Genomic DNA, 12,281 nt, shown 5'->3' with positions numbered 1-12,281 from the left:
AAAAAAAAATACAAATAGATTTCATCCAATCATTTTAAAAATACAAAAAAATGCCCTACAATAAAATGCAAATTATGTATATTTTAAGAACAAGAGGAATGCATATTTCTATAGGACTGGGATGTAAAAAGTGTCAGTGGTGATGTACAGCGCGCTCCGCATGCCGGACATTCCCTACTTTTAAAGGCAACGGGGGATATTTATCAAGTCAAGCGTTTTGTATGCCAGTCCTGATATCCCCTGCAACCCTGGAGGATGCTCTCACCCCTCGTCCTCAATTAAACGTGTGCCCAGAATGAAATTGAATAACGAGTTGGCGTAGATTTCAGTAATCATTTACACCAAAAAACTGGCGTCAATGATGTTAAATCTAAAGGCGCCTCTGACCCCAACCAAACCACGCCTATGCCACGTCTCCTTTTTGGAAAGTGGCAAGGACGGCACAAAGACATCAATTGTGCAAATATTTTTGTGTCAATGGCGTTAGAAAAGTTGCAGACCCGCAGTTCGAAACTTTTCTATGCAAGTTTTTGGGCAAAAAAGGGTTGATAAATCTCAACCAAGTTAATTAGAAAAAAAAACATGGTACTGCAGCTCATCCAAACTGAAGTGAAAGGTCTGGAGGTGTCATATCGGAATCAATCCATAGATGGGAGAGACGCTGTAAGGCTCCATTCACACGTCCGCAAATGGGTCCGCATCGTTGCGCAATTTTGCGGAACGGGTGCGGACCCATTCATTCTCTATGGGGACGGAATGGATGCGGACAGTACACAGTGTGCGGTCTGCATCCGCAATTGCGGAGCGCGGCCCCGATCTTCGAGTCTGCAGCTCCGCAAAAGATAGAACATGTCCTATTCTTGTCCGCAGCTTGCGGTTCCGCAACGCATCACGGACGTGTGAATGGAGCCTAAAGGGAGAAAGCAGCCATGTTTTTCTAACGTGACACAGCTCCTTCATGACGGCCACGGGTACTGCCCAAATGACCATATCTATAATATAATTAGCAAAATGCCTCTAGGGTGACTGATAAATGGTATGAAACAGGGCAGAAGACGTGTCCCAGGTCTGGTGTGTTATACATGTACTCCACCGTTGTAAGACAAAATTCTCCAACTGCACGCCTATAACAAAAAATACGGGGGGAGGGGGTCATCCATAGGCGTTGAAAAGCTCTTGATCAAGGTGCAAGGTGTATAGAAATTAGGGATTTTGAACTAGCCAGGTGCATAGAGGGTCATGAGTCATCTCCTAGTTTTTAAGTACATGATGCAATATCTGAACTCAGTGTCTCCAACACATGTTGTTCACAAAACCACAATATCAGATAAAATTTCTAGTGAGTTCTCATTTTCATGAATGACACAGAACCCTTTACATGTAACAACCAATATCTACAAATCAGATGTGTCAACCTGTCCCTCCGTATTCATGTACTGCAGGACAACCCCTTTAAGCTCAGACTGTTTCCAAATCCTGTTTTCCTGAGAAAACAACCTGACCATTACAGTGTATATTACACAATGGGACTGTTATGTCCTAACTCCTTTCTGTTCCCTGTCAATAGCAAAGGTCAAATGTAAAAAGGTGAATGCCCACGTCAGGTGCATATAGGTCAGATCACCACGAGTGTACTGAGTTCAGAACCTGCTGGAAATCCAGGGAACCCAATGGTCTTTCATATGACTTGCTTGTCCATGAGAGATACCTGTAGGCTCTTGTGGTCCCATGTACTTGAATTATTGGGTTATCAATAATTAAAATAAGAAGAAGGCTAGTTCACACTTACAAGTAAAGTCATTTCCTAGGTTATCACAATGTATGAGTGAGCGTAATGCAAAATGTCAGTTGTGGGTTTCCACAGTTCATCACTTTTGACCATTGAGCTCCACGCCTTAAAAGGACCGGAAACAACGACAGTGTCTGGTTTCTATCTTAGCTACATGCACAACTCATTAACATGTTAAGATACATTGTTCTGTAAATGGCCACTGTGACTAATTCGCTCTCATTTCACTGATAATAGTTGACAATCCAGGAAATACTAACTTTTTTCTCCAGGTCAGTTTTTGAGAAAAAGTAATTATAGTTTACCACACCCAAATATATATTTTCCTGTATCAATCCAACATTTGGACCATGTAGCTATCAAGCCTTGATAAGCTCTTGTTATGAGCAAGAAGGTTCTCCTAATGGATCACTACCAAAACTATGCTGATAGCATCAGTAGTCCTTCTCCTTTGATATATTGGTGGCATCAGCAGTCTTTTCCAAAGGATCAAACCCCTGATGTGTTAGTGGCACCAGCAGTCCTTCTCAAAAGATCAAACCTTCAATTTTTTGTTGACACCAGCATTCCTTTCCAAATGAAAAGGTCTCCACTTTGCTGGTGGCACCAGCAGTCAAAACCTCACTGATCAACACTTATACAAAATATCATACCTCCACTGTGCTGGTAACATGAGCAGTCCTTGCCCAAAAGAGCAGACCTCCGCTGTGCTAGTGGCATCAGAGGTCCTTGCTCAAAAGATCAAACCTCCTTTGTGCCTGCGACACCGGCAGTCCTTACTAGAAATTTCTGCTGTGCTGATGGTATGCCGGCTCTCTCCCAAAGGATCAGACCTTGGCTTTGTCACTGACACAACCAGTCCTTCCTAAAGAATCAAACCTTCACTGAACAGGTGGCTTTAGTGGTTTTTGCTCAAAAGGGGTAGACTGCCACAATGTTGGCAGCATTAGCAGTCTGTCCTCTAAAAGATCAAATCTGTGCTGTCCTGGTGTCATAAATAGTCCTTCTCATAGGATCAGACCCCTGCCATACTAGTGGTATCAGCAGTCCTTCCCAAACAATTAGAACTTCACTGTCTTGGTGGTGCCGCCAGTCCTTCCCAAAGGAGTAGATCTCAACTATGCTGGTCATGCCACCATTCCTTTATAAAGAGAAGACCACCACTGTGTTGGTGGAGCCAACAATCCTTAAAAAAAAAAAAAAAAACACTTCTTCAACCTGCTGGTGATGGCAGCAGAAGCAGTGCTATAGGAATTTGAGAAACTTCACAATGACATTTCTCACTCCAGTGTTGATAAGGCCTTGTATTGTATATGACTGCTGTAGACCCAATGTTATTTAGCAAATTAGTGAACATGGATACAGATCATGTTAGTGAAATGCAAATTTCCCTTCAATGGAACCATATTTCCCGCATGAAGACTATGGATGGTTAAAATACATAACCAGGTAATGATTTAGATGCCATCAATTGACGAACCCTCTGCTCATCTCTGTTTTGATTGTTAGAATTTATTGTATTGAGGTGACCATTTATACTTGTTTGGTTGACATTATAACATCTACTACCTTAACCACATGTTCCATCACAGAACTGTACTAATGGGTCACTGATCTTTGTAACGCATGGATGTCTCATGTCCTCCAGATCAAGATTGCAGATGCTCTCCACTATGGCTAATAGATGAAGGTCCTGAATACGGGAGTTTCCTCTATTAATGCAGCAACTCAAGATCAGAATCAAACAGAAGGCAGAGAGAAAACCATTTCCAAAGGAATGTGATGGTTATCCTTTTCATCAATTTGGAATTTAGAATTCACAAATATAATCACCCTTCCACTGTTAATAAAGCTGAGCACATGCCGGAAATGTAATTTAACTGCTTCATGAGCGTACGTTGACTATAAACATCCGGCAGTCCACACTTAACTCTGCATAGATGTTCCTCAATGTCAAGCTGCATGCTAATCGTGTAGCTACCAGAGTCGGGGTCCACTGTCAGTGACAGCCAGGTTCCCCCCAGAGAAGGCAAGGACAAGTGTTTACCATCCCTGGTACACACAGTGCTCAATGAGCTCTGTGTATACAATCCCATCTGGATTGTGGGAGTTAAACCGACCGGACCTGAAGCCACCCTGAGGATGAGGAATCCATGAGTCCTCTCTCTGAATGGTGTGGTAGTGCACATCAGCTTCCTTGCTGTCTTACATTTAGACCTTTTTCTACGTCTGAAACAAGTGTAGAAAATAGTAAATGAGATGCCGGCCCATCCCTCCACGCCACAATTGTAGACCTGCCATCTGTGCCTGATATATGCCTAATTTAGGCGTATTTCAGCTTAGTAAATGACCCCCATAATCTACAAAGCAGAATGTGCTTAGATTACAGATAATCAAGTAACACATCCGTTATTTTCATTAGCAGACATGCAGGATTTATAAAAATAAAAATAAAATACTCTCTGGATGTCAGATCTACAAAATGATGTCAATTTGTTTCATTCATGAGATAAAGGCAGTAAATGTCTCGCAGTGTATGAGAAATGTGTCACTCTGGACCCAGTACAGTGGTTAGATGCTGGTATCTAACCAGAGACAAAAATGTCTCATAAAAGTGTCAGGACAACTTAAAAACTAAATTCTGCTGTCCCCACCTGACCCTTTTCATTCACTTTCACGGACGGGAGCGAATTTCATATTTTTTTTAATTTGTTTGCGATTCGTTTACTGGTAAAAGCATCATTGCGTTATGGATTCCGTTACCACGGACCATAACGCAATTCTATGACGGAATGCCCTTAGAGGCATTCCGTTATTCATTCCGTCATAATAGAAGTCAATGGACTGCATAACGGATCCGTTATGCAGGGGAGTCCTCTAAAGGCATTCCGTTATGCATTCCGTCTTAGAATTGTGTTATGGTCCGTGGTAACGGAATCCATAACGCAATTCTGCTTTTAACAGTAAACGAATCGCAAGCGAATTTCATAAGCGGCAATTCGCTCATCACTAGTGTGCAGTATTAATGGAGGATCATGACCCTCACACACTGTCACACACAGATACTGTAGATCAGGGACCAGCTGTGGTGGAACTACGACTCCCAGCATGCTCCATTCACTCCTTTGGGAGTTCTGAGAACAGCCAAGGAGGTGTGCATGCTGGGAGTCGTAGTTTCACCACAACTGGAGTCCCTGCTGTAGATCACCGCTCTCACGCGCTGTCGGCATATACTGTAGATCTCTCACTCTCTCTGCAGAACTACAGATAACTGTACAAGATAAAACCTTACTGTGTGGCTGGAGCGAAGAGCTGTCTGTGCACATTTCCTCTCTCTCTGCCGGTCCACGAATGAAATGAACTGCAATGTGATCTTTAAGTGATATTTAAACTTGGACTTTCCCATGGGGGTGGTGGGTGGGGGTGTGCGTAAGCAAGTTAACCTTTTGATGTGAAAAGCCTCTGCTATCATAATGACCTGTCAATCTCCTCATCAGTAGGGCTCATTCTCCTCATTATAAATAATCGTCTTCTTCTCGTCTGTACTTTATACTCTTTCTGACTTTGCTTTAATATAAATCAGCTCCCCATGCAATGACCTCCTGGTGAGCTTGTGTTTGTTTTCAGCAGCCAATAGATATGCAGGAAGGAGGGGCAGAGCTACAGCCTCAACCAATGGCAAGACAGGAGGTGTGCCTCAGACTACCTCAGACTCTCTATAGGCACTGTAGCTGATGTATAGTCACAGATCACAGCTCTCCCTAATGGAGCTGCGCTAACACTTCAAATGTGATATACCTAATTATAGGTACTTTCACACTAGCGTTTTTCTTTTCCGGCATAGAGTTCCATCACAGGGGCTCAATACCGGAAAAGAACTGAGCTGGCATATCCCCATGCATTCTGAATGGAGAGGAATCTGTTCAGGATGCATCAGGATGTCTTCAGTTTAGTCATTTTGACTGATCAGGCAAGAGAGAAAACCGCAGCATGCTACGGCTTTATCTCCGGACTTGCCTGAATGCCGGATCCGGCATTTTTCCCCATAGGAATGTATTAGTGCCGGATCCAGCATTCAAAATACCGGAATGCCGTATCCGTCCTTTTAAAAATGTAAAAAATGAGACAAGACGGATCCATTTGTCCGCATGACAAGCGGAGAGACAGATCCGTTCTCGCAATGCATTTGTGAGACGGATTCGCATCCGGATGCGTCTCACAAATGCTTTCAGTCACATGCAGATCGGCGGATCTGGCGGGCAGTTCAGACGACGGAACTGCCCGCCGGATCACACTGCCGCAAGTGTGAAAGTAGCCTTAGTGCCCTGTGGCCTGATATATATAGGGGAACCATGCAAACCATTAAAGAGTGTATTAGCATACAAAGTCTACCATATGGAGGAGAAGTCTTTTGGTACCGCTACCCTTTCCACAACTGCAAACACATATCACAGTGAAAGTACCAAATAATAGAACAGGTCCAACAACCAAGAAGAGGGGGTGATATAAAAATATTGTCAAAAAGGGAAGCGTTCTGGATCCACACGTTGGATACCTTGCAACCTGGAGGCCTGAGTAGGGACTATGAAATCATGAGTCTGGGAAATTATTTAAGATATATTATTTTATTCTTTTTTACAGAACGCACTGCAGCGCTAATACTCTCAAGGATCACTGTATCCTTTATACAACTTTGGATCAATATTATATTGATCGACTTATTTGTTTATTTGAGATTTGTTTATTTGTGATTTGTCTAAATTTCCCTTTTTTGTATATATCACTTCCTGTTACCTATAAAATGTCATTACCAGTCATTTCATGTTATCAGTTGAGAAAGGCTGGAAGGGCCGAAACATTTCCTGAAAAACGATGATTTATAAGCAATAATAAAGAATACACCTTGCTGAACGAGATACGCCGCGCCCGTGTTGTGGTCTGACACCCAGGACCCCCGCCGATCAGTTGTTTGAGAAGGCAGCGGCGCTCCATTCAAGTGAACAGAGCTTAGCCCCGCCCACGCTAGTTGATACCAGTCGTGACGTCAGTGGGCGGCGGCCCGGCGGTAAACAGTGAGAAGGCCGCGGCGCTGCTGGAGCGCCGCTGCCTTCTCAAACAGCTGATCAGCGGGGGTCCTGGGTGTCGGACCCCCGCCGATCAGATACCGATGATCTATCCAGAGGATAGATCATCAGTTAAATGAAAGTGCAGAACCCCTGTAAACATTGCCTGCAGTTAGATACGATTAGTACAGTGAGCGGGGCCCGGTGCAATAGAATACAGTGACTGCATCGGGCCCCGCTGCCATTACAAAAGAAGAAGCCGCCCCCCAGCCCCTCCTCCCTCCTCGCTGATACACCTTCAACCGCGCTGTGCAGCATGCGGTCGGCGGTGTATCAGTGTAAACGCCAGCGTCTTATAGGGTGAAAAATACTGTACTTTTAGCTCATGAGTGACACACCGATGAAATCAGCATTTCTGTCACAATTTTATGCTGCTCGCAGTAAGGTCAGCATAAAGTTGATGACTGGTTCCCTTTACTGTACAGACAGAGAATTTCCTATCCAGAGCAATGTAAGTTCATGTACAGCGACCCGATCATGGCATGTATGTTCCATTAGGATGACTTCAGTAGAGCGGTCACAGCTCCTACAAGGTCAGCTCACTCCCTTTCCCGGATGTTTGTGACTATCTTACCGGAGGGAAAGGGGGGAGACATTTCTGAGACCGGCTTCCCAGAAATCACACCTTTAAAGGAAACCTGTCACTAGGTTTATGCTGCACACAGATCTTGATTACAGTGCAGTCACCTACCTGTAGTTTTTTTTTTTTTTTTTTTTTTTTTTTTATTAAAGGGGTTGTCTCACTTCAGCAAGTGACATTTATCATGTAGAGAAAGTTATGACAAGGCACCTACTAATGTATTGTGATTGTTCATATTGCCTCCTTTGCTGTCTGGATTCATTATTCCATCACATTTTACACTGCTCGTTTCCATGCAATCCAGCAGCGGTGGTCGTGCTTGCACACTATAGGAAAAAGCGCTGGCCTCTCTGGTGGCCTCTCTGGGACCATGGGAGCTCATATAGGCTGGTGCTTTTTCCTATAGTGTGCCGCTAGCTCCCCTGCCGCTGATTGACAGCTTTCTCTCTATAAACACTTCGAAAAGATAAGTGCTTGTTTTTTTAGCTATTGACCCCCCCTCCCCAGCCACCCTGCAAATTTTATTGAGTCTAATACAACCCCTTTAAGTGTTTCAGACCCTTTTTTTCAGCTTTTCCAACAAGAACCCTGGCTTAGCAGGAAAGGGTGTGTGGGTTGTCAGAAAGGGAACTTGACTTAAAATGGTTTGCCGAGATATTTTTATTGATGACCTATCCTCTGGATAGGTCATCAGTATCTGAACAGTGGGGATCCGACACTCGGGACCCCCGCCGATCAGCTGTTTGAGAAGGCACAGGCGCTCACAGTACATAGCTTTTCCTAGGGCATGTGACATCATGTTCATCGATCATGTGGCCTAGGCGCAGCTCAGCCCCATTAAAGTGAATGGGGTTGAGCTGCGATACCAAGCACAAGCACTGTGGTTGGTGAGCAGGGAGAAGGCTGCAGCGCTTACGGGAGCACCGGTGCTTTCTCAAACAGCTGATTGGCGGGATCCCAGGTGTTGGACTCTTACTAATCATTTACTGATGACCTATCAGGAGAATAAGTCATCAGTTCAAAAATCTCCGAAGACCCCTTTAAGTTTCACCAATATGCACAAAATATAAGCCAACTAATAGGGGATTTCAAACTTAGAGGAGAGTAATCATGGCCGTTATGCCAGAAAGTCTTCATTTTTGTTTAAGCATCATCTGTCTAAAAAATTTGCAACTTTGTGTTTTTTTTTATGCTGCTTTCTGGACATTTTTTTTAAAATTGGGTATGGCTTAGTGGGAGGAGACACGACTTCCCAGGGCCCCACAGATTTTCTATCATTTATGTCAGAAATTGTTATGAATTATAGTGCAGATTTTCTAGCACACAGACTGCCAGACAATTAACCTCTTAAATACAGTTTTTTTTTTTCATTAAAACTGGACAGTTTGAAGATCCACCAAATGTATAATCCAGCCAGTGGCGTCTCTAGCTTTAAAATTTTGGGGGGGCCCACTGGGGCCCAGGACAAAAGTAGGGGGGCCAGCAATAACAACGATACATTTACACAAGTATGCTTAGAAATGCTGCGATATTTTACCCAATACCTAAAACCACCACAGGGAAGAGAAGTCCTGCTGTCTGTGGTTTAAAAAAATAAATAAAATCACTCAGATGTCCTAGTTGCCTGTGGATGACACTTTTATAGGGAGGGGGATCTGTGGATGACACTGCTATGGGGGGATCTGTGGATGACACTGTTATGGAGGGGGATCTGTGGATGACACTGTTATGGAGGGGGAACTGTGGAGTTGTTTGGGTATCTTTACATGTTTCAGACCTCAGGTCTCATGCACAGAGACCTTCAGTGGGGAGAAGGTTCACTGCTAAGAGACAGACTCTAATGGGAAGCTGATATCAGTAGTAATAAGTCAAAGTAACTGGAGTTGTTGTGGAGGGAAGATGTTGACTGCATTTGCATGACTGAAAGTATGAAGGTGTGATTAATCTGCTTCTGGGGTTTTAGAAGAGCATTGTAAGTGGCATACAGTGTAATCAATATCTTACCTTCATGAGGTCCTTGACCTGGTGCTGATTATGATAAAATATATTATGCTAATTGAATCACGAGTCACCAGTATTTAATGGAAGAGATTCTTTGTACAAGTTATTTTAATTGAGAAAAGCCAGTCAGATGACTAGCAAAACTTCTTCCAGAACAAAAAAAAGTACATATCCAGTTGCTTTCATTTATAACTTTTGATATTCCATGACCTGGTTGAATGGGAACCTTCACAGACAATGGAAAGCTGACTTTTTACAGTTACCATGTACATCATTCTAAACTCTCGCCACCCAGAATTTTCAAAGACTACAATACGATTGTCTTCTCTTGGGAATGACCAACGTCATCTCTTTAGCCAGAAGAGCTGTGGTGCTCCCTCTCTCACATCAGTCATGGTAAAAGACATCTCGATTCCTTGTTGACTTATTGTCAATCAGTGGCTGGCAAAGCTTTGAGTGTCGTAGACCTGTCCTTCCATGTAAAGGTTGGAATTCTGGTCATCATCTACTTCACATGGAGTTTGAATCCTTGTGTTCAAGGGATTTTTTTCTGGGCACAACTATTTCCTCTAAATACAGCCTCTAAAAAGTACAAGGAAATGGACAAGCGCACAAGGAAGTTCCTCGCAAGCCGATATCAAAAGTTATGTTAAACTGGTCATTGACAGGGACAGATATTTCCAGGATTACTTAATTCATTATGAAGAAATAAAAACTGATTAACCAAGCAGCAGATCCAATTATTGAGCAATGAATCTAACTAGAGTGTGGCATACAAAAATATTCAACCCCCAGGACAATCGATTACATCCAAACAGAGCCCAAAAATCTGAATTATACAGTGAACACACCTTATCAGAGTGATCGTCCAGTCAGGAGCTCAAAGAAGATAAGTAAATCAGTACCTACAGGTGACATTTACCTTCTATTCATTTTCCTCAGTGCCAAGTGCTTTCCTACTTGGCTGTGACCTGTGACTACAGCCTAGATGCATTGCCTATAGGAAGTCTACGGTAGTCAAAACACACCTCCTTTGGTTCAGCCCACTGCACACTCCCTTCTCCCGCAGGTCTGCACCCCTGTACTTGGGATCAGTAAGAGTCCAAACACTGAGACCCCACTGATCACAAGTTCTGGGTTACCATTTTTGGAAGTCCCACAGCATTGAATGGAGAGACCTGTGGATCTGCTGCCTCCTGTCTGTTCCCCACGGTGCACTACAGGGAGGAACCTAGAGGACTTGCACCTACTGGACATGTATGGCATATACAAGGAATGTGCCATAAATGTCCAGATGGGGCACGCTTACCAAGCCTTTCCTTGTGTGAATCCTGAAGATCTTGCTACATAGTGGTAATTAAAAAAATACTTCAAGTGACAAAGGAAACATTGATATCAGTAGCTAAAAGGCAAATTATTAAAACCTAGTCAAGGTCCTACTTCCCTTCACAGACAAATAGTCTATTTATCTCCAAATGTCTACTATGGCAATTAACAATAGGAGGTAATTGTTCTATTCATGTGATTTGTGAACAACTGTATGTTATATCCAACCGAGTACGCAGAACGTCTTACCAAATGAGGGCAGAAGCTTAGAATTCACTTGTGCTGCTTTAGGGCTCATGGACACGAACGTATTTTTTCTACGTTTCTATTTTTTTACAGGTCCATATGAGGAATCATTCACTTCAATGGGTCCGCAAAGAAACGGAAATTACCCTGTGTACATTCTGTTTCCGTATGTCCGCTCAGAAAAAAAAATAGAACATGTCCTATTCTTGTCCGTTTTGCAGACAAGGACAGGCATTGTTACAATGGATACACACACACAAAAAAAAAGGATGCAATACTGATGTCACATGGATGCCATGTGTTTTTTGGGCAGATCCGTGTTTTGCCGACCGCAAAATACATACGGTCGTGTGCATGAGCCCTTATACCGTGCCAAGACCTTTACTAGTTAGCTATGTAATGTGATTGGCGCTGCGTAGAGGTGTGTGCCCTTTTCAATATCATCATATCATACATGTCCATGCAAATTCTCCATTGCAGACAGAAGCTGAAGAACATCTCAGGTGCTGCAGATCTTTTTGTCAGGATAGAGGATGTTTTATATCAAGCAATTGTGGGCAGAAACCTTCCCCCTACACTTAAATTGATGACCTATCCGGAGGTGGAGGCCTGACTCCCACCACCCCTGCCGATCTGCTGTATGAAGAGGCTGCAGCGCTCTGGTGACCATGGCCTTTTAAAGCAGCTGATAAAGCTGCTAAGATGCGTAATATAATTAATAATTCACCACCTACTAGGAATTATGAGATATTTAGAAGTACCCTCTGATGGCTTAAAGAACACCTGTCACCAGGATCAACCCTATCTACTGCCTAGGGTTGATCCTGCCAATTAAACGATACATGACTTGTGACTAACAGTTGCAACATTCCCAAGGAAAAACACTTCTATCCTTTCTGGAAACAATAGATTCAGAGTAACGAAGGGTGTGGCCAGCACTGGAAGTGCTGAGGAGCTAAGCTCCGCCCTTCAGTGCACTTAAGACCTAATTTGCATAGACAATAAAAGTCTCTTTTTCTCAGAAACACCAGAACTAATTTTCACAAGACATGTAACATTTCAATCAGCAGGATCAACCCCACCAGGCAATATGCCTAATTTAATGCTTGAACCTGCTGACAGGTGCTCTTTGAAGGGGCTTTCAAGAACTTAAAACACTAATTGGTGGTGGGACTCTGACCAACCAGCAGGATGAAGTAAAGGTGGAACGCTGCAG

General features: G+C 43.3%; 1 protein-coding gene across 3 annotated transcripts in view; it reads right to left on the bottom strand.

Annotated features, from left to right (window-relative positions):
• Positions 1-10,433, bottom strand: part of LOC122926775 (tumor necrosis factor receptor superfamily member 9-like) — a 31,305-nt gene extending 20,872 nt beyond the window's left edge. Inside the window, exon 1 of one of the 3 annotated variants that reach the window (XM_044278256.1) lies at positions 10,416-10,433. The gene's annotated coding sequence lies outside the window, so the exon portion shown is untranslated. The other 2 variants (XM_044278257.1, XM_044278252.1) reach the window with 2 other exon arrangements.
• Between the last annotated feature and the right edge of the window lie 1,848 nt (positions 10,434-12,281).

The sequence above is a fragment of the Bufo gargarizans genome, chromosome 2 (genome assembly GCF_014858855.1).
Source record: "Bufo gargarizans isolate SCDJY-AF-19 chromosome 2, ASM1485885v1, whole genome shotgun sequence".
Lineage (NCBI taxonomy): Eukaryota > Metazoa > Chordata > Amphibia > Anura > Bufonidae > Bufo > Bufo gargarizans.
This window is presented reverse-complemented; position numbering and strand designations above follow the sequence as displayed.